Below are 24,435 nucleotides of genomic sequence, written 5' to 3'. Positions count from 1 at the left end.
GACTGGCTTAATGCAGTGACTAAACTGTAATTAGATTATGGTGCATGTATCTTGTTTTTTATAACTATGTCCATATATAAGTGAAATGCAATTCATTTTGAGGCATGATCTCTTTTGCAGGCCCTATGGCAGCTCCTCTGGACAATACCTATGCATGCCTCTTCATCACAAAAATTTTCAACCAGTCTGTCCTCCGGACATAAGAAGCTGTCTGTGGAAAGTATCAAAAACAGATCCAAGTATGGAATGCCGTACCGGCCCGTACCGGCCGGTACGGGCCGGTACGTACCGGTCCGGTCCTAGACCGGTACCGGAACGGATAAAAAACCGGTATATCCCGGTTTTTTATCCGAACCGGCCGGTACCGGCCTCGTACCGGTGCGAACCGGCCACCGGTACGATTTGATTTTTTTTTTTAGAACCACAGCGCCGCGCGCTGTGGTTTTTGAAACCACCGCATACCGGCCGGTACGGTACCGGTACCGGCCGGTATGGACCGGACCGGTACCGTACCGGTCCGGCCGGCCACCGGTACGCCGACCGGTACCGGTACGACGGACCTTGGATCCAAGGATGTAATATCTGAACTTCTGAGCCAGGTACATAAAACTGCTGTGGACCTTTTTTCTTTTTTATTTTAATTTATATATTAATGTGTACTTGTAATTGTGGATGGAAGCACCGATGCTTAACAGCTGGTGCCAACTGTACTGTCCTACAGTGTTAGGGTATCATTGCTGCTATGCCCCTATATACCATTTTGCATCAGCACATGGTACAACATCTTAGTTCTACAGTGTTAGAACCAGGAAGTGTGTTGTGTTTGAAATGCTTAAGGGGGCATTTGGTGACCCAAATGAGATCACCGTGGTGTTATAAGATCACCGGTGATCCTCATCCTGGGGTAATATAATCTCTAGTGATTTAAAATGATCTCATTTGGTCTGCCATGTTCTTAGCGATTAAAGATCTTCGGATATCCACAAGTAATCTATTTGGTATGTCATTGGAATCTAAGATCACTAGCCGTACAATACCAAAAATATCCATGACCATAGTTTGTCGTACTGGCCTGAACCGGGTGGTACGGGACGCACTGTACCATACTGTACTGGTTTGGTACTGGTATCTGGTACGGATAATGTACTAACACTCGGTATACTGAAAAGACTCTGTACTGTATTGTACCAACAAAGTGCTAGTGTGGTACAAGTTTGGAGTCTGGTACCGAGACGACAAACCTTGCCCATGACATAGGTCAGGTAGATCTCTTAGGTGTGTTTGGTTCACGTCCGGAATTGGAATCGAAATGGATTGGAATGGAAAGTGGAATGGTTATATTCCCCGACGCGTTTGGTTCGTAACCGGAGTCAGATCAAAGTCGTAATAAGATTTGAATGCTAGGTGAGAATCCGGATTGGATTTTGGGGGATTGGGGCATTCAAATAATTTCTCTTAGAATCGGAATGGAAATGGGACTCTCCCTAACTAAACAGGGGAATAGGAGTCAGTCATTTCCATTCCCATTCTAGAATCTAACTTCCTCCAACCAAACATGCCCTTTATGTATTTTCAATTCTCATGAATTAAGAATGTGAGCAAATATGCTGATTCTTATGGCGGCCCTATCATTTTGTCATAGACTACTTCTAATGGCCCCTACCTCTAGAAAATTAGACTATGTTCTAGTTCTAGATATGATATATCTCTAGTATAATGAAGTGCAAATAACATCTCCATTGACCCCACAAGGTAAACTAAGCTCACCCCACATGGGGTGGGAATAGATAGATCAAAAATACTCTTCTTGACATGGTCGGCGGAATCGTCCCGAACCGTCCGGTTTGGGGCGTCCCGAGCCATACCAGCGGCGGACCGAAACGATTTCGGTAACCAAACCGAGACGCCATCGCTGGAGGGGGAGAAGAAGAAGGAAACAGAGGAAAAGAGAGAAAGAGGGAGTTTAGGAGCCCGGAGGGTGCCCCTTTTATTTTTGCAGATTTTAAGTTGAAGTCGGCAAACCAATTGCCGACTTCACTTAATTTTTTTAAAAAATATTTTTTTAATTTCACGATATTTAAGTGAAGTTGACAAACGATTTGCCGACTTCACTTGAAAATAGCAAAATTTTTTAGCGTCCGGATCCCTATTTCGAACAAAACAAGGACTAACTACGATTTCCGCCTCCTGTCTGGGCAATGGCCTCCGCCGGCCTCCTTGTCCCTCCCTCTCCCCCTTCTCTCTCTCTGCCTTTTCCTCTCTCCGGTTCGCTCTCTTCTCTGCCTCCTCTACTGTGTTGGTATAGACCCGGCACAGCGCGGGCCCGTATCGACTCGTGTCACTAGGCAATCGGTACGGTGCTCACATAGCAGACCGTGCTTCTTGACATCAAGTTTGGACATATTGAATTATAGTTAAATCTTTTTAGGGTCAACCATTTGCAGCATGTTCTTATTATTCTATTAAGGCCACCATGACCTGACCCAATAGCCAGTGAATTTATTTTCATGGTCTGGGTCCCTTTCAAGTACAAAATTTCTCAAGGATCTGGGCTGGCCTAGAATCTGCGTGTTGATTCTAATTAATGGATTTGCAGGCTATCCAGTTCCGTTTGATTCTGTTAATTGAGCAATTTGATCACATAGAAGTGGGTAGATTGGGCTTGGATGTAGCTTGGTCCCGAGTAAGCTTGCTTCAGATTTAAGATTCAGACACAATTCTTAGTACGACAGATCTAAGGATTTTAAATTTAGGTTCAAGCTTTTGACTTTCTATTTATGTGCGGCCATGTTACATTTTGGACATGATTATTTGTAAATTTAATAATCACTTGGAAGTTGGCACTCAAGCTCCATTTGTGTGTGATTCATGATTTCGGGTGTGGGCCAGGTCTATTCTATGATTTATTTTCATGATTGTATTTTGACTGCTAGACTAACATAAGATTATACTTATGGACTGTCTCTTTGACAATGTCAATTCAAAACTACAATTAGAGTTTGTAGGAAATAAAATACAGTAGTTGCTTGCCTATATCAAACATTTGCTGTTTCATCATGCTGATATTGCAGATCAGGGATATGAACTTTGCAATGATTGGCTCAAGTTTTGTCTCTCGAAAGCGATGGAGTCATCCCACTTATTTACATCCTGACAGTTATGTCCAGTGCAAGTTTAGAATTGCAAAATAAACCAGTATACCACTACAAATTTAAATATCCTACACAGAAAATAGCTAATTAAAAGAAAGGCTCAAATATGTAGAGGTGCACTGCGTAACTGTTTCCTTCTCTGTTTCACTGTAGTCCATGCGTAACCAAGTATAGCATTTAGGATAGCATGAAATTTTGTGATGAGAACATTGATTCTCTGTCCTATCAAAAAACTTCATCTGAAATTCATTTAGAGTGCAAGAGATTATGCTATAAAGAAAACAAAATTGATCCTAGTACTAAATTATTCTCTGCACCAGATATGAGCATATCTCACAAAAAAAAGGGGATGACGCTTCCATTTCCTCTCCTCTTCTTCGATATCTCCATGGCTAAAAGAGGGATGGTTGCAGATGTGAGACTTTGCTCTTCCTCGGTCTCTCCTCTTAACCACCGTATAAAACAATGCTCAGAGGAGAGACTCTTCTATTCCTACTCTCCACAGTCAAAAATGGGGGCAATCTCTCCTCATCCTCTTCCTCTAAGTTCCTTCTCTTCCGTGGAGAGGATGACACGAAAACCCTAACCAACCTTTCCTTTGTTTGCATAGAGTTATTTGAGAGGATGGAGTTCCTTCTCACGAAAGACGTGTGGCGATTATGAGGGGCATTTTGGTCATCGTCTTGCAGTTCAATATCGTTGCGCTAGGGTGATCTTGGATAACTATCCTCAGGGATGGGTTTACCATCACCGGGTTATGTGATGATTTGAGAAATGGGGATAATCTGGAATCACTGCCACGTAGAATCACCGGGGTGCAACCAAACATAGTGATCTCGTTATCTTCACCTAGATCACCCTTGATCCTAGGGTATTCATGTCATACCAAACGCCCCCTAACAAAGTTCGTCGTTTCGGTACTGGACCCTGTACTGGTGCCACACCATCACAATGTTGGTACGGTACGATAAGAAATTTTTTTGGTGTACCGAGTGTCGATACACCACCCATACCGGATACCGATATTGAATTGGTACGGTATGGTATGCTCCGTACCGCTCGATTCGGGACGGTATGGCAAACCATACCCTCTAATATACTATTGTATAATGTCAACATGAGTATACCTTGACTGTAGCTGTATTTTTTTAAACATATATATATATATATATATATATATATTGACATCAAATCAAAGGTAATCATTTTTATACATACAAGGGATTGCGAGTGATCCTGGTGGGCCAGGCTTAACATCGTCCAAATCAAGGTTCTAAAGTTAGTATCGTGTTGGTATTGGCTTATGTCAGATTGTTACGTTGCTAGTTCATCACATACCAACACACGGTATTAGGCTTTGTCTCGGTACCTTACTAGGATTCCAAAAGTCTCACTTTCTTTTAGTTTTTCCTTTTTTCTTAAGGCTTGTTTTGCTATTGGTGTGAAATTTTTTAGTGTTTTAGTTGCATTTTCAATGGATGGATGTGCAATACTTGAGTGTCGACATTGGTATTGAACTGATTGAGTTCACATGGATTAATAAACTAGCTGTATTGATAACTAAAAATGATAAATAAAGTATAGTATTGTAAAAAGAGAATGTACAATAATTTACTTTATAAATTTAATCTCAAGGAGGATGTCTATGTCCTCGTAGATGTTCGAGTTTTGTTCATAGTCCTTACTTGGTATCTTGTTACCAACCAAGATATTTTCCCCATCCTTGGTGGTCATAAGATGCTTGATTGTAACCCGATGAAGCTTTCGATACTATAGTTATGTATGTGGTAGTCATAGGAGACTGACCCTCCCTGCTAGGAGGTAGCACCGTACTCTATCCCCTGTCTATACCTATATCGTAGGAGGGACAATGTGCACATTCGGATCCCCTCAAATGAGTAGAGGAATGCTTAATGATCATACATGGATGGAGCAGACAGTCCACTATCTGATCCAATAGAAGGTCCACCTCCTGCATAAGATGAGATGTGTCATGCATTGTAGCTATCCGATGCACATGCAGATCTATACAAAGGTCCATTCTCCCATTCGGCATAACAACTCTCATGTATTCTTATTCGGCTACTTATCTCCTTTCACCGCCTGCCTAATTTTTGCCATCAGCTTGGCTTCTAATATTCCAGGTACTATAATCCTCCTAAGCCTGAACATAGCTTATCTCAACCAGCTCTCCAATTTCTATATATCTACCCCCATAATTCTGATTGAGTGTGACATGAGTTGCAATATCCTTGGATCCTCTCCTTCTGTATGATATCTCCTTGTCATGTCTAGATTTTGTTCAGATTGTGAAGATCTGATCCCATGTGGTGTATGAACTCTGCCTAGCCGGTGGATGGACTGAACCGTGGAGAATAACTGCCACCATCTCCAGACCATCTATCCTGACCTCTAGACTCATCACGAGAATTGCCATTATTGTCATCGCTGATATTGTGAGATGATATAGGCAAGCTGGGATGTGATGGCTTCGATGTCTTATTCTCATCTTCCTAGTTGAAATGTCATCAGCTACCTCAATGGATCGATAACTGGTGCTTTCCCTTTGGACTTGCTGTACATACTGTCCTTGCTGCCCCTAGAGGGTTGTCTACTGCCCTGGGTTGCTGATAGTGTTTGAAGTGGGGCATCCTGGTTGGCTTGTCTACTTGTCCATACAAACCCCAGTTCGGCTGGTACAATGCATGTTGCAACTGGAATAGAAGTACCTTGACTATAACAAGCTAAATCACTTGACAAGCAAGAGGTTGCACAACTTGATTTTCGTGCACTATAATATAAGGTTGTGATAGAGGTAGAACCAAGTCAAGGAGAACAGATAAGAAGACCTCTTTGCTGATGATTTTGTTTGTAATGATGATGATCCTATGATTCGATGGGTTGTAGATCAGCAGGCTCGAGATGAGCCTGTGCTAGATGAGATAGGGGATCCTCCATGACTAGATATAACCATCGTGAGGAGGTGTGCGCGCATGAGATGGACAGTTTCACAGAGAAGAATATTTCACTCACCATGAGTGAGACTAAAAAGGAGACCTGATAGGAGTTAGAGAACTCATTGGCAATCCGATTGGCAGATGTTTGGGTCATGCCACAGTGCACGGGCCTGTAGGGCTAGTCATGGTAGTAGGCAGTGCAAATCCAAGGGGAACCATCAGTTAAGGTAGCTAATGATATACCAGTTCAGGAAGATGACAGCGAGACACTAGAGCTACCATATCTTGGCTTGCTTAGTTCATCTCATGATACTAGCGTCGATGATAATGATATCTCTAGTGATGGGTCTGAAGTGGTGGTGGTTATTCTCGGGGGCTTAGTTTGTTCATCGGTGAGGCAGAGTTCACCCATGCCATATAGAATCGGCTTCACAGGGCTGGAACAAAGTCTGGATATGATAGGAAGATGCTGCTCACAAAAGGAGAGGTTTTTGTGTGCAGCATTATGAAGGTGATGTTCAGAATTAGAACTGTACTTTGTCATTGTAAACAATGAATACGGAGAACAAAGAGAAGAGGAGCTACTGCCTGGTGGGAAAGAAAAACGTGTTACTAATGATAATGTTATTCAGTTCATTCATCTAATTTCAAATCATAGATTGAATTATCAGGTAAGATCATCTATTGCAAGTTTCTTTTCTGCAGCTGTATCTCAAAGGCTTATATGTCTACTTTTTGTTTCTTTCCTGTGTGCAGCTTCGCCATCAAAGTTCACATTGTTTGCGAGGGTTTGAACAGCTTATTCAGAAAGAATGGATTGGAATGTTCAATGAACATGAAATTCAGGTAAAGACATTTGCGGACACCGATATAGCAGATCTATGAGTGACAGATGCTCGTCTATTCTTAACATCTTAAGGATTCAGATTATTGATCCGAAATTGATAGGATAAACTTATAGCTGGCTTGTCTGCGAGGACAACAACAAAACTTCTAGCTATAATACTGCTGTTATTTTGATTGGCCCATATTATGGCTCCATTTAGAGTTCAATTTATTAAATAGCATCTTTTGATAGTTCAACAGATCACACTGTTCCTCTAGTCCTTATTCATGTCACACTTTTAGAAATGAGAGTTGAGTCTTGCCCATATATTACATGTGATTTCCATCCGAACTATAATATGCTTTTTAGTGTCATTTCAGTAGAATTCCTGATAAAAATTATTCTAATAACCTCCTTTCACAGATTCTCAAAGAAATTATTTTCTAAGTCTAAGATCTGATGCTATTATGATGATAGTATTTTAAATTTGTAGATGGTGGAAAGATGATAGTAATGATAATTTAGTTGTTCTCATTGGCTATTTGATATGCAGTGTATTCTCTCTCTATTAATTTGCTAGTTTTTTTTCCAATTTTGCCTTTCTTGGTTAGCTCCTGTGCTGGTCTCATAGAACTTACTAAGGCCCTGTTTGGGGGAGCTGTTGGCAGTAGAGCTGTTGGAAGTAGAGCTGTCTGAAGTAGAGCTGTTATAAAAAGCTGTTTGCTGTTTGGTAACTACATTCGTAAAGTGTTGTGGTACTTTGTTTTGTGTTTGGTAAACAAACTGAGAAAGTACTTTTATATGACAAAATTACCATAAAAGACATTGCATGGTATTATACAACAGAACATAATAAAACATAACATAAATCAATACATAAATATACGATATAGTATAATATTATTGTAATATAAAATAATATTATGTTAATATAGCATAATAGTAATATAATTATTAGAGTAAATTAATATTTGGTAATATAACATAATATTAAATTATTTAACATAACATATTAATGTATTATGATATAATGTAATATATATTATATTTATAGTATAATACAATAATAAAAGTATAAAATATTATAATTATTAGTATAAATTAATTTCTCATAATATAACATAATATTAAATTATTTAAAATAATATATTAATGTATTATAATGTAATGTAATATAATACAATATTTATAGTATAATACAATAATAAAGGTATAAAATATCATAATTATTATTATAAATTAATTTTCCATAATATAACATAATATTAAATTATTTAAAATAACATATTAATGTATTATAATGTAATGTAATATAATATAATATTTATAGTATAATACAATAATAAAGGTATAAAATATTATAATTATTAGTATAAATTAATTTTTCGTAATATAACATAATATTGAATTATTTAACATAACATATTAATGTATTATGATATAATATAATATGATATTATATTTATAGTATAATACAAAAATAAAGGTATAAAATATTATAATTATTAGTATAAAATAATTTTCCATAATAATTTTCCATAATAATTTTCCATAATTTCTCATAAAATAATTTTCCGCGGTCCAGGGGCTCTTCTTCGTGGTCCACGCTCGAGGAGGACCTCAGCGTGGGCCGCGAGGTTGATGATAAAAAAAAAACAATGGATTGATTTTGGAAGGTATGGAAAAGGATTAAAATTTTTTTCTTCTAAAATATGGTTCAAGAGATGCATACAAAAATTGAAAAGAAAAATACCTTTTCTTACGGAAGGGAGTCTGACGGCTTGGGTTCTTGGCTCCAGCAGATTTTTAGATTTATAAAGAGATAAACTATGTAATTATGTTATTTTAATATGAGCATTTTTGTCAAAAATACAGCTTTCCGAAAAAGCTGAAACAACTTCCTCCCAAAAGATCCAAATTGGAGCTTCCTCCCAAAAACTGTTTTCAGCTTCCCGCAAAAGCTGAAATAGCTTTTTGAAAAATTTACCAAACACAGTTTTTCATCTAAAAGTACTTTTGGAGGGCTAAAAAGTGCTTTCTGGCCCTCCAAAAGCTCCCCCAAACAGGGCCTAAATCAGTTTAGTCCATTAATTTGATTATTTATGTCTTAGATTTATCAGTTATAGAAACATAAGAAACCTATTTTTCTTTGAATGGTTTTTAAAGTGAAATTTCCTTTTGTTCTCTTTGTTTCTTAAACCTTTAATGTTTAGTTTTTCTGTTGTCAATGTCCTAATGAAGGGTTTATATAGTCTACAAATTCATATGCTTGTAGGATTAAGAAGCATGAGCAATTTAGCAACTATTTGGTAAATCTTATTCTCAGTGCAAGTAAATAAAATAACATATAGAAATTTAATCAAGAGATTAAGTGAATAAGTTTTAGTGGTCTGGAAATTGTTTTGTTATTTAGTAACTAATTTCTGTTGTAATCTACAGTTTGAATAATCATGGAGACTTGCTCCTTAGTTGCATGAACACAAACTGCATAACCAATATAACAGGTCTCCCAAGCTGTCAACTGGTCTTTTGGCTTCATGGTTGGCTTGCCTCTTTTCCAAAGTTACATTGACCAGTTTATTGGCACTGACTCGTAGAAGAGTCCTGTTAAGTTCTAAGCTGGTTGCAAAACATTCTCAAAGATGGATGGTTTGTATCATGACTCGTAGAGCTGTTCCTCTTGGGTTGGACAAAAATCCGTCGGTTAAGCTTGCTCTCTAGTTATTGTTAATTGGGGAACTCTTTATCCTTATGTGCCACTTCTTAAGAGTATCTGTCCACAATACAGGTTTGTTAGAGATCTCTGTAAATTCTAAGGAATCTAATGTATATTCTTGTCTGGCTTATATTTTTGTTTCTATTAATCAATAACTAAAATGTTTTATCTTAAAGATTCGGCTGACCCATCTAACAATCCATTCTTAAAATCAACTGGTGCATGTCTATTTTTGCTAATTACTTTCAAGATTTCACAGTGCACCATATCATTAATACTTAAGTAAACGAATATCCAAAAAAATTTATATATTTATCATAATTAAATAAACAATTTGAGTTTTAGATGATTAACTAAATTGAGTGGAATCAACCATGCTGATTAACAGATATGTAGAGACAAACAAGGTTTTTATTTGCAGAGATGATTAAATCTTCAAATCAATGCATACAAATCAAAGCAACATAGCAAGCGGTCATGCTAGTAATAGAATCACAATAGTTTTTCTGGATTCTCACAACACCAGATCAAGTGATGGAAGAAAAGTATCCTCTTCTCTATTGTTTTGGATGATAAGAGTGCTGGTAAAGTACAATAATATTAAACCTAACTCATGTAAGATTGGCATAACTGTTGGACCATCTTGAGTACTCTTGACTTTATATAATCACCTTGAGACGGCCAAACAAATGAATCCCATTGAAAGCCACTATTGAACAACCAAGAAATGGCCTCTGGAGAAGATGCTCGGGACTGAGTTTCCAACTAAAATCTGCCATGAGATACAGTTACTTCCACTTGGACTTCAATCCTACTTTCATCTTTTTGGGTCATCCACTTGTAAGTTTTTGACAATTTTTAAGCAACAGCTGAACTTAATAGTGTAACAGCCATTCCTGTTATTATATCCGTTATATAACAGGAATAATGGCTGTTTACTTTTCCACTATTCAAGGTTTCGCCATATTATTTCTTTAAGAAAAAAATTGAAATGTCCATAACAGCTCAAGAAAATATATTTTATAATACAAGTAGCCCCTTCCTAAAAAAAAGAGAGAAGAAAAAACCCGATCTGAGGGAAAAAATGATTGTGGAATAGTCACTTGAGCAAATAACACTGTTGTTTTCCCATTGTTGTCCATAATTTTCTCATTATCACAGTGACTAGTTCTGTTATAACAGTAAGCATTTCAAAGGGCTTCCATCATCTGAACTTTGCTACTATTAGAACCTTACTTTTTGTTCAACTCATTATCTCAAAGAATTGCAAATTGAGGTTTATGCCAATGGTCACAGTGTTTGATTTAAAAACCACAGGTTCTTAGTTTGATTCATGGGTGGTACATCCTTGAGGATTTGAGCCTAATTATAGTGTCAGTAGGTCACCCTCCCTCTCTCTATCAGAAAAAGAAAAATCTCATGGAATACACCATTTATTTTACAATATGCTAAAATTGATATACTATCTTGCCCCACTTGAAATGCCATGATTTCTTTGTTGATTCAGGTGCTACATGGTGGCCATAGTTAGGATATGGACAAATTCACTTTTAAAGGCACAAGTTTTATTCTTACTTGCTTACCGATTTTAAAGAAGCTTACATTATGTAGACTGAAAAACTTTAAGAGAGAATAAAGGGTCAAAGATTCATGTAGATGAAACAGTAAAGTTTTCAGCAAAATGTGGGACAAGTTTGAAAATATCATTCATTTGCAAAAATCATCAAACTAGAAAGGGATTCTTCCAGTGAGTCGTGATAAATTCAAGGACAGAACTGCGTATGAAAGTTGTGGATAATCTGAGAGTTTGGTGGAAAGCCAGAAATGTTTATCACTTTGCAAGGGCATGATAAAGTTACTTAATGTGAAAAATCTGATGGCCCTGTTTTGCTTTGTTGTCTTCTCTTTGTCTGATAAGAAAATCATTTTTCCCAATTAAAAAGCAAGAAAAAGAGGTATGTTAATGTGGAGTGATTGATTATAACCCTATTTGATTTTGATGAGCTCAAAGCATTTGAGTATATCTTATGTTGTACTAATGAATTCAATCTAGTGTTTCAGTCAAATACTTGTAAATTTATGGTTAAGTGTCTCTAGATTTGGTTCAATACACTTTGGATAAGTAAAGAACTCAATTTGAACCAAAGTCTGAGACTCGAGTCGACTCCGGGAGATTACGAGTCGACTCCAAGCGTATCAGAAGCACTGGCACAGGCTTGAGTCGACTCCTGTACATTACGAGTCGACTCCGACTGAGAACAGACAGACGGACAGAAAGATCCATCTCAGAACCTGTCAACGAGTCGACTCCTGAAGAGCGCGAGTCGACTCCGATGCTTGGCGAGTCGACTCCAGGGTAGTACGAGTCGACTCCAGGGAGTTATAGACAGAAAGACAGAGAAGTTATTTTGGACCCTGAGAGCCGAGTCGACTTCCGAAGAACTCGAGTCGACTCCGATGGTTGGCAGTGTTAGAAGTATGCCCTAGAAGCCAATTTGGCTGACGCATTATTTTATTCCGGGACATAAATTTGTATTTGACCTAATTATGAATTTATTAAGTTGGGCATTCTTTTCATTCATGTTCTTATGTGTCCATGAATCGTCCAAGAAATTAATAAGATAATGACGCATATTCTCAAGAGTTGAGAATTTGAGGCATGTGTCATTGGTGATTAATTTCTGAATTGCTCCTAATCGATGGATCATCACGAGGACGGTGATCGATCCGCTGAGATTAGTGCACAGATCGCTTTCTTTGATGGACGAGTCTTGAGTCCACAGTGTGGCGACACTGGAGCAATTGTGCAAGTGCTTGTTAGAGAACAAGGGTACTGAGCGTGACCATAGCAAGTAGTCACTTGGATGTCTATCCACTCGTCAGTGACTTACTTGATGCTGCAGTTGTATGACTGGTCCTTTGACCTGCGATGCCTCGGCTATTCACAGTGAGGTTGCTGTAGTTTGACGAGCACATAAACATGAGCCCTAGCCAATTGGGTTCTTGTGGTGCAGATTGACTGCAGTAGGTTCATTGTAGGAGTAGGGGTGCATCTAGATGGAATCTATCGATTTTGATAGGTTAAGAGAGATCCTATGTGATTTATGAGACTGAGTTCGTAAATCCTCGGCCGGGGTAGTATGTACATTATTGGGGTAGACCCCAATAATGCCCGGGGTGCTAGCTCCCTTGCAGAGATACGTTTTGATGGCTGAAATCCTCTCTTTTGAATCAACTCTTGATTGCCTTAGAGAGGAGGAAGAAGGATAGATCAAAAGGAAGAAGGCAAAACCCCTTTGCAGCCTTTTCCTTTTTCTTTTCTTTTGGAACCAAAGAAGAGAGGGAGGAAGGGCTACATGCCTCCTTTTTTCTTTGTTTGCTGGTGGCTGAAACCCAAGAGAAAGAGGCTCTCCCACGGCACAAAAACCAACAGAGGGGTAGGCTCTCTCACGGCACAAAAAGGAGAAGAGAGATCCATCATGTGGGCCGCCCCTTGTTTCCCTTTTTTATTTGTTTGTTTGCCGGCTGAATACCCAAGGGAAGGAGGGCCATCACGGCTGAAAATCCAAGAAAGGAGATGGTCCTTCACGGCTGAAAAGAGAGGGGGAGGAAAAAATTAGGGTGCTGCCCCTTTTCTCTCTCTTATATATGGCATGTGGAGCTCCTAAAATTTAGGAGCTCCCATCCTTATCTCTTATGCCCCTCTTCTTTTCTTCACGTATTCAGCCAAAAGGAGGGGCGTAGCCCCTCCCTCTTCTCCCTATTTCACGCACGCCCACTTAATCCAATTAAGTGGGGTGTGGGGCCATGTACAAGGTGGGTCTAATCCTCTTCCAAAGAGGATTGAGTGCACCCATTTCCTTTTTCCTTCAAATCCTAATCTAATTAGGATTCAATTGAACCATGACTCAATTGAACTCTTCAATCCTAATCCAATTAGGAGTCTTTTAATTAATTAGATTAAAATTAATTAGGACTTAAGAAATCCTAATCTAATTAGGACTTATTAAATTTCAGTCCTAATTCAATTAGGACTTTAGAAATCCTACTCCAAGTAGGACTTTAATTTAATTTGAAGTCCTAATCTAATTAGGATTCTAGGAATCCTACTGCAAGTAGGACTCGTATTTAATATGATCAAGTCCAATTAATTAAATCCAATTAATTCAATTAAATTCAATTAAATTGCAATTATTCCTTCTTCAACTCACTAACTCTTAGTGGGTTTACCAATTATCAATCAAATTGATAATTATAAATTATTTGTGATTCCAAATCACAATTCAACCATCGGATCGGTCAATACCTCTAATGTGTGTGACCCCGTAGGTTCTATTCTGTCTGGTAGTGAGATATATTGCGATCTCTATCACAATATCATTGAAAACTCCTTTCAATGGGTTGGAACAATTCCAACTCAACTCACCGGGGATCATCGGCCATCAAGATGGTCCCCGTGAGTCTCACCATCCACCAGTGACACCTAGCAGTATATAGTGGCTACCCAGCAGAATAGAATGATGAACCTCTAGGTGCAGTTATCGTGTGATACAGTCTTTCTATCATGGATTCCTACAGAACGGAGGTCATGGATAACTCGTCAAACCCCATCGTCTGTCATATGTCAAGATTTATTCGACTTAAGTTCGAGAATGAAAAACTCCTTTTCCACTGTACATACTACCCCGGCCGAGGATTTACGAACTCAGTCTCATAAATCACATAGGATCTCTCTTAACCTATCAAGATCGATAGATTCCATCTAGATGCACCCCTACTCCTACAATGAACCTACTGCAGTCAATCTGCACCACAAGAACCCAATTGGCTAGGGCTCATGTTTATGTGCTCGTCAAACTACAGCAACCTCACTGTGAATAGCCGAGGCATCGCAGGTCAAAGGACCAGTCATACAACTGCAGCATCAAGTAAGTCACTGACGAGTGGATAGACATCCAAGTGACTACTTGCTATGGTCACGCTCAGTACCCTTGTTCTCTAACAAGCACTTGCACAATTGCTCCAGTGTCGCCACACTGTTGACTCAAGACTCGTCCATCAAAGAAAGCGATCTGTGCACTAATCTCAGCGGATCGATCACCGTCCTCGTGATGATCCATCGATCAGGAGCAATTCAGAAATTAATCACCAATGACACATGCCTCAAATTCTCAACTCTTGAGAATATGCGTCATTATCTTATTAATTTCTTGGACGATTCATGGACACATAAGAACATGAATGAAAAGAATGCCCAACTTAATAAATTCATAATTAGGTCAAGTACAAATTTATGTCCCAGAATAAAATAATGCGTCAGCCAAATTGGCTTCTAGGGCATACTTCTAACAATCTCCCACTTGCACTAAAGCCAATCAACCATAAACCTAAGCCCCATCTTCTTAAGATGTGCTTCAGTTTTCTGCTGACTTATCTGCTTAGTGAATGGGTCCACCACATTTCCTGTGGAGTCTACTCTCTGATCCTCTACTTATTTCTTTTCTGGGTAGTCGCTTATTTGGTTAAACCGCCGCTCTATGTGCTTCGGCTTCTGGTGAGACCTTGGCTCTTTAGCTAGTGCTATGGTGCCTTTGTTATCGCAGTAGAGTGTTATGGCATCTGATGACATTACACCTAACTCAGCAATGAACTTATTAAACCAGAAGGTTTCCACTGCACCCTTAGATACGGCTAAACATTCAGCTTTTAAGGTAGAATATACAATGATCGGTTGTTTGGAACTCTTCCAATTAACTAAACCACTATTGCACATATTCTGATGTAGACTTTCTATCATCAATATGTGTGCATCCTTCTACCTTCAACTCTGATCTTCTCCTAAAGACCAAGAACATGTCCTTAGTTCTTCTCAAGTACTTAAGACTGTTCTAGCGCTTCTTGCCTGGATTTGACCGATATATGCTCGTGACACTCACAGCATGTACTATATCAAGTCACGTACATAGCATGGTATACATGAGGCTCCCTATAGCCGAAGCATAAGGGATCTTGCTCATCCGCTGAATCTCTTCAGATATGTTGGGGCACATCTTCTTGGAGAGATTTATCCCATGCCTAAGGGTTAATAATTCCCTTTTAGAGGTTTTTCATGCCGAACCTCTTTAGCACTCCTCTATGTACATATTCTGTAATAGGACAAGCATCCTCTTAGATCTATCTCTATAGATCTTAATTCTCAAAATATAGGATGCTTTCCCAAGGTCTATCATGGAGAATTCCTTACACAACCAAACCTTGACCTAAGTTAGTATGGAAATATCATTCCCAATTTGAAGGATATCATCCACGTACAATACGAAGAATGCAATGGCCCTCCCACTAACTTTCTTATAAACACATGGTTCCTTCTCGTTCTTGATGAAATCAAACAATTTGATTACAACGTTGAAACGAGTGTTCCAACTCCGAGATACTTACTTTTATCCATGGATGGACCTTTGCAGTTTGCAAACCTTGTGATCACCATCACAGTATCTCATAATCATATTATGCTGCAATAACAAGCAATATTCGAATGAACTTCAGCATGGCTACAGGTGAAAAAGTATCCTGATAATCAGTGCCCTCGCACTGACTATAACCTTTCGCCACTAGCCTTGCCTTATAGGTCTCTACCTAGCCATAAGAACTTAATTTTCTCTTATTGATCCATTTACATCCAATAGGTACTATACCTTCTGGTGGATCTACTAAGGTTCAGACTTGGTTGGAATGCATGGAGTCCATCTCTGACTTCATTGCTTCCAGCCATTGCTCGGAATCGATGTCTAACATCGCCTCTTGTAGGTATTGGGATCCTTACCTTGATCCCTATCTCCCATGAGGAACACTTCCTCTACATTCTCTGTAAGTATACCTAAGTACCTTTCAGGAGGATGGAAGATCCTACTAAATCTACGAGGTGGAGGAGGTACGACATGTACTGACTCAATATAAATAGGTTCTATAGGCACAATGGCTCATTGCTCTTCAGAGACTTTCTCTTAGAGCTCATTTTTCCTTCCACTGTCTCTATCAAGGATAAACTATTTTCCATGAAGATAGCATGTAGGCTCACAAACACTTTGTGATCCTTTGGGACAAAAAATCGTATCCTAATGACTCTTTAAGGATATCCAATAAAACGAGCATTAATTGTCCTATCCTCTAACTTGTCCGCCTGTTGTCGTTTGACGTGGGCCGGACATCCCCAAATCTTGAGATGACCAAGACTCGGCTTCTTACCATGCCATATCTCATACAATGTGGTAGGAACAGACTTAGAGGAAACACTATTCACTAAGTAAATTGCTGAAAGTAGGGCATCTCTCTAAAGAAACAAGGGTTGATCAGTGAAGCTCATCATGGACCTGACAATATCCAATAGGATCTGATTCCTCCTCTCCGACACTCCGCTAAGCTGAGGTGTACCAGGAGGGATCCATTATAAAACTATACTATTCTCCTTGAGATAATCACAGAACTCTCCACTAAGGTATTCACCTCCTCGATCTGATCGAAGAACCTTAATGGGTTTTTCTGTTTGTTTTTCTACTTCATATCTGAACTCTTTGAACCTTTCAAAAAATTTCAGATTTGTGTCTCATACACATATCCATACCGTGAGTAATCATCGGTAAATGAAGTAAAAAATTACAACCCCTAGCCTGCACATCGAATGGGCCACACACATAAGTGTGTACTAGGGTAAGTATCGCAGTGGACCTCTCCCATGTCCTAAAAAGGATAATTTGGTCATCTTTCCTTGAAGGCAAAATTCACAAATCGGATATGACTCGAAAGTCAATGAGCTCAGAAGCCCATATTTCTTTAATTTGTTTATTCTGTCTTCTCCTATATGACCAAGCCTGAGGTGCCACAAATACTTTAGATTTATCTCATCTCTAGATCCTTTTGGATCCTATAGTACTCACTGTTTGCTCAGATACATTCACAGGTACATCCAAATGTAAGTGATTGAGACGGTCAATCATAAAACCATATGCATCCAATTTATTTCTCAAACAAATTGAACAATAGTCTTATAAAAATCTTTCTGTGCTAAACAAGATACAGAAATCAAATTTCTGCTTGCAACAGGTAACAGTCCTTAAGTATCCTTTTAATAATGAGCATATCTGGCATACCTTCTGAAGGTCTGTCACCCTTCTTACTCTTTATGCTTTCCATGTATGTAGGACAGTTCCTCTTCCAATGGCCGTCTTATGATGCAATGGAAACACTTTCCCTTGCAATCGGCCTTTTTCTTGGAACTTCCTTACTTGGCCTTTTCTCGATCTTCTGCCTTTTCACAGGTATCTTCTTCTTCCAAGTAGACTCTCTTGGAAGTAGAAACCAACTCGACAGCGAGAACGATGCCCCTTGAACTCTTCAAGGTCCCTAAGGTAGTTACCAATTTTATTTAACAATTCTATTTTGGTGCATACAATCTTGTTCATATGGTAATTTACTATAAACTGTTCATAAGAAGCTAGAAGGGATTGCGGGATCAAATCCGTTTGCAATTCCTTGTGCATGGTCATGCCGAGCTTCTCAAGCTCCTCTAAGTTCTTTATCATGGTCAAACCATGATCATGGACAGACTGCCCATCACGCATCTTGGCCTTGAAGAGCCTCTTGGACACTTCAAAACATGCTGTGTGACTCTGTTCACCATACAACTCTTGTAGGTGATATAATATGTCCCTGGTGGTCTTCATGTTCTCATGCTGGCATTGTAATTCATTGGACATGGATGCCATTATGCAGCACCTAACTTTATTGTTATTGTTCGTCCACTTAGCATGCGTCTTATGCTGACCAGTAATCGGACGGATTGGTAACACAGGGATTCCATGGTCTAGCATATACCCTAATTTCTCACAATTCAAAACTATTTTGAAATTTGCTGAGCCAGTTTTTATAATTGGATTTGGTCAAACGGTTGTTCTATAGGATATGAGTTAAGAGTCTAGAAGCTGACTTTATAATCCTCAGAGAGTAAAGATTCTAGTTAGAATTTTGTACTTGAACTCTATTTGTTTTAGGGCCTTTTTTTTTTTTAAAACAAATACACCTCCCACTATTTCCTCGAATCTCTCACACTCTTCTGGTAGAGAAACGGAAACCTTGCGACTCTAGGTTTCAAGTGGGGTGCTACGGTCCCACCAATTTACATGCCACCTCACCTAACAGTTATTAGTGACATATAAATGATGAGTGTACAACTCTTGTACAATGCTTCTCAAGCAAGTTGTAGCGCTATCAGTTCTCTAAGTAATGAAGACCTCACCTAACAGTTATTGGCCCCATTCCTTAGTTAAGTCGGACCCACCGTATAACCGCAGAAGCAAAGCCGTCATTGGGTCCCTCACCTAACAGTTATTGGGCCCAACCCTATCTTTACCCCTACAACATCTCATGCCTAATAGAGAGGTCCAGTCCTCCGATGCAACTTGCCCACTATATCCAGCCGAGACAAATCAACGCCGGAAAGACCTTAGCAGCTCTACTACGGTGGAAGACCTATGGACTTAATATTTTTTGAGGAGATTTAATTTAGGTCTCTTTTATTTAATTATCTACATCTCATGCAAATAATTATCTAACCGCTATGCATAAACATAAACATAAACATCCAGGCATAATAACAAAAATTAAACTGGTGATGATCATGGATCCAGGATGGGGTCATAGTACAAGCACATGCACGTCAATTGGTTAGATCGTCTTCAACTCTTGACTCGATCTTGAGCACCCTTGGTCCAATTGCGATCAACTCCTTGATCCATCTCCAATCAACCCTTGATCTCGATCCGCACAAATCGTGCTTGTAGAGGCATGCACCGATCAACCATTGACATGCAAACACATCACAGATTACATCCCAGATAACTTTAAAAATAAATAAAATTAAATAATAGTTACAACCCTTTTTCATGAGACACGCAGGTCTCTAATACATCAATATAAGATGCACGCAGGCATCTGAAAATCTGATTTACATGCCATCACATAACATCACAGAACATCTCAGACATTGCAGAACATTTCAGCACAATTAAAGGGTCCATCCATGATCATCACCATACGCATCTCATGCATTAAATAAAATTTACAGATCTGAATATTTAACAGATTATGTCATCTTATGAGTTGCTGATCATGCAAGATATGATTATTTTTAATCTCATTAACAAATCAATAGAATCATTAATCTAATCGCATAAAAAATCAGCATGCAGAAAAATCAGCAAGCTGAAAATTCTGCATGCAGAAAAATCAGCAAGCTGAAAATTCTGCATGCAGAAAAATCAGCAAGCTGAAAATTCTGCATGCAGAAAAATTCAGCAAGCATAATCTTTAAATTTTCAGATCTATTATGCCTTAATCATTTAATCCTAATCTTAATCTACGCAACCATGGCTCTGATACCACTGTTGGAATCCCTCACACGCCGCAGAAAATTTCAGAAAAATTCTTCGCGCAGCGGAAGAAATGCGCGAGATCCCGTTCATCTCATGAACTTATTTTAAAATCGATGTTCGTAGATAGATTAGGATTAAATACTTTTTACATGATTAGAAAGATCAGATCTTCACCTTGTGCGGGTAGATATTCACCGCAATCTGATGATCGTGGTATTTGTTGGAAGGTTCGGTTGAAGCCGCACACGCGTCCGACCTCTACGGGTATCCACACGAGGCAGAGGACCAATCCAAACTCACTAATCTCCCCGGGGTGCTAGCTCCCTTGCAGAGATACGTTTTGATGGTTCATGAGATGAACGGGATCTCGCGCATTTCTTCCGCTGCGCGAAGAATTTTTCTGAAATTTTCTGCGGCGTGCGAGGGATTCCAACAGGCAGGTCGACTCCAAAGGAAGCGTGAGTCGACTCCCAGTGTGATACAAGGCAAAAAGTCAGAGAACAAATCTCGGACACTGAGAGCCGAGTCGACTCCCGCAAAATCCGAGTCGACTCCAAGACAGCGCGACCCCAAAAGACAGAAGACGGTATTTTCGTCTCTGAGAGGCGAGTCGACTACAAGACAGTTCGAGTCGACTCCAAGGCAGCGCAACCCCAAAAAGATAGAAGACTGTTTTTCGGATACTGAGAGCCGAGTCGACTCCGAAACAGTTCGAGTCGACTCCAAGACGGCACGAGTCAAAAGACAGAAGATCGGGAGTTCGGACTCTGAGCGCCGAGTCGACTCCCAGAATTTCCGAGTCGACTCGAGTGAGCAAACTTGAAAAATGCATCCCTGGATTCCTTACGTCGAGTCGTCTCCAAAAGTGCCAGGTCAGCTCCAGACTTTGGGGAGTCGACTCCGGGTTAAGTCGAGTCGACTCCCAGTCGAGACAGCACTTTAATTCAAATCCGGAACAGTTGCCGAGCCGACTCCAGAAAAGTATGAGTCGACTCCTGCAGCAGCCGAGTCGACTCCAGATCGCGTGAGTGGACTCCGATCCCAACGGAAACATTGTCAGGATGTGCAGAATGTGCAGAACGGCTAGGAGATTGTGTCTAACGGCTAGTTTCCGTGGGGAATGGCTTAAATAGCCACAGAGAACTGTAGCAAGGTAGAGAAGTGACATTCCATTCAAAGAAAACAAGAAATCTTCATCTACGAAAGGATTTCAAAGGAAAAGAAGGAAGAGGGGCATTAAACTCCATCCAACCAACTCTTCCCAGCATTAAAGAAGTCTCCTTCAGTCATCAAGTCTTCGAGACACTCAAGAGGAGACCCCGAGTTCGAGAAGCCCTCCTCTACATCTTCATAAATTTGTTTGAGGGCTCTTAACTTCTCTCTTATTTATATCGCTGAATATCTGCTTGTTAAGAAGCTTTATTTTTCTGTTTGCTTTTGTTCAAACCATTTGTTCCTTACTTGATTCAATCAGGGGATTGAATCAAGGGTGTAAAGGTTTGTTGGTGAGCCTAGGTTGAAACCAACGGTGTAAAGGTTTGATTGTGATCCCGGGAAAACAATCGGGTGGTTCTAGTCGGTGAGCCTGGGAAAACCGACCGAGTTCGTTGTGATCTCGTAAAACAACAAGTTAGGTTGTGAGCTCGTAAAACAACCGGTTGTAATCCGAGGGGTTATAGTGAATTCCCAAGTGAGGCTTGGGGAGTGGACGTAGGAGCAAGGGTTAGCTCCGAACCACTATAAATTTTCTTGTGTTTGTGATTGCTTTGTTGTCTCTTACTTTCATTTCATTCACTGCACATAGCATCTAATTAATCCACTTGTAAAAAGTATTAATTAGTTATTCACAAACCTTTTAATTGCAATAATTTTTTAAAACCCAATTCACCCCCCCTCTTGGGTTGTCTATCTGGGCAACAAGTGGTATCAGAGCCGGAACTCTTTTACCCAAAGAGTAAAAGATCAAAATGACAACCCCATTTGGATCTTCTCATATTGAGGGCCAGTCCACCCATAGACCTCCATTCTTTAATGGATCCGACTACTCATATTGGAAGGCTAGGATGAGAATATTTATCCAAGCCCAAGACTATGAGATGTGGACCACCATACTAAATGGACCATATATCCCATCCATTTATGTAGAGGGTGTCACTGTACCCAAACTTGAAAAGGATTGGGATGACAATGACATAAGGAAGGCACAACTAAATGCCAAAGCAATGAATGTGCTTTATTGTGCTTTAGATAGAAATGAATTTAATAGTCTCTACTTGCATTTCTGCAAAAGAGATTTGGGATAGACTTGAAGTGACCCACGAGGGCACAAATCAAGTAAAAGAATCTAAAATAAATATATTAGTTCATAAGTATGAATTATTTAAGATGGATTCTAATGAAACAATCACTTGCATGTTCACTAGATTCACTGACATTGTCAATGGCCTAAAAAGCCTTGGCAAAAATTATACTAATAGTGAACTTGTCAGGAAGATTCTTCGTTGTTTACCAAGGTCATGGGAAGCCAAGGTAACGGCAATCCAAGAAGCGAAGGACTTAAACAAGCTGCCACTCGAGGAGCTACTTGGATCCCTTATGACGCATGAGCTAACAATGAGACAACACAATGAAGAAGAGTCCTCTCACAAGAAAAAGGTAATAGCCCTAAAATCTGTTTCTACTAACAAAGATTTGTCTTGCAGCAGTAGCAGTGAAGAGGAAGACAATGAGGAAAATGATGATGAGGCTCTTCTTGTAAGAAAATTCCGCAGATTTATCAACCGGAAGAAGTCCTTTCATCAAAGGAGAGGCCCCTCAAGTTTCTATCACAAGGATAAAGGTAAGGAAAGGGAAAATGAGGGGATCGGATGTTATGAGTGTAAGAAGCCGGGGCATTTCAGAGCTGATTGTCCTTTGCTGAAGAAGGGGAGTAAGTACAAGAAAAAGAAAGTCCTCGTCTCCACCCTATCGGACTTCGATATATCATCATCATCATCGGATGAGGAACAAGAAGAAAAGGCCAACCTATGTTTTATGGCTAACGACAATGAGGTAACATCCGAAATACATTTAGACTTTACCTTCGATGAATTATATGATGCTTTCAATGAATTAATGGACGAGTATAAGACAATAAACCTTAAAAATAAAGAATTGAAACTAACTAACCAAACTCACCTCCGTAAGTACGATACATTAGTTAAGGATAAAGATGTTATAATTAAAGAAAATTCAGAACTTAAGACAAGCAACCAAATCTTAATTCAAAAGACTAATACCTTAATTAAAGATAACGAAAGGCTGACCAAAGAAATATTAGAACATAAAAACAATAAACAAATCTTAAAAGAGAGTCTCACAAAAGACCTAAATGGACTAAAAACAGAAAAACAAAAGTTAGCACTAGAACTTGAAAAGTACAAGTCTTTTGTAGAAAAGTTTACATATAGCTTTGAAAAATTGGAAATGATACTTAATAGTCAACGAGCTGTGTTCAATAGAGCTGGTTTAGGGTATAAACCTAAAAATAAGCAAAAGCTCCTTAGTAATTTTTTTGTTAAAGCAGGGGAAAGCAAAACTAAGAAAATAACATGTTTTTGCTGTGGAACATTAGGACATAAAGCAAATGTGTGTGATTATAGAAAAGGAAAAACTAAAAGAAAAATTAAAAGGGTTTGGGTTCCAAAAGGAACCAACATTACTAACCATGAAGGATCCAAGAAAACTTGGGTACCTAAAATTGTATGATTTGTTTGTGGAGTGTCTTGCAACCAAGGTCGACAAAAATTGTTGGTACTTGGATAGTGGCTGCTCAAGACACATGACGGATGACAAAGACCAATTCTTCACCCTTGAGCCTAAGAAGGGAGGTGCTGTGACATTTGGAGACAATAACCAAGGTCACATCATTGGTATAGGTAAAGTACAAATCACCCCTTCAACCTTTATTGATAATGTTCGATATGTTGATGGTCTTAAGCATAATCTACTTAGCATTAGTCAATTGTGTGATAGAGGTTTTGATGTTTTGTTCAAACCATCTTTATGCATCATAACCAACTCAAATGACAACAGTTTAGTTTTTAAAGGAATAAGACGTGGCAATGTGTATGTAGTAGACCTTGAGGATCTTGCCAAACATAACCCCTGTTTAGTTGTTAATGAAACTAAGGATAATGATGCAAGTTGGTTATGGCACCGTAAGTTAGGTCATGCTAGTATGGATACAATATCAAAACTAGTTTAAAGAGATTCCGTGATAGGTTTGCTAAAACTAAAGTTTGAGAAGAATAAAATATGTGAAGCTTGTCAATATGGCAAACAATCAAGGAACTCCTATGTCTCTACCTCTAGACCT

The 24,435-nt window shown here is 39.1% G+C and overlaps 1 pseudogene; it reads left to right on the top strand.

The window, feature by feature from the left end:
• The window catches only part of LOC103697813, a 98,666-nt pseudogene that overhangs the window by 25,494 nt on the left and 48,737 nt on the right, over positions 1-24,435 (top strand).

This window comes from Phoenix dactylifera, unplaced genomic scaffold, assembly GCF_009389715.1.
Source record: "Phoenix dactylifera cultivar Barhee BC4 unplaced genomic scaffold, palm_55x_up_171113_PBpolish2nd_filt_p 000842F, whole genome shotgun sequence".
Classification (NCBI taxonomy): Eukaryota; Viridiplantae; Streptophyta; class Magnoliopsida; order Arecales; family Arecaceae; genus Phoenix; species Phoenix dactylifera.
This window is presented reverse-complemented; position numbering and strand designations above follow the sequence as displayed.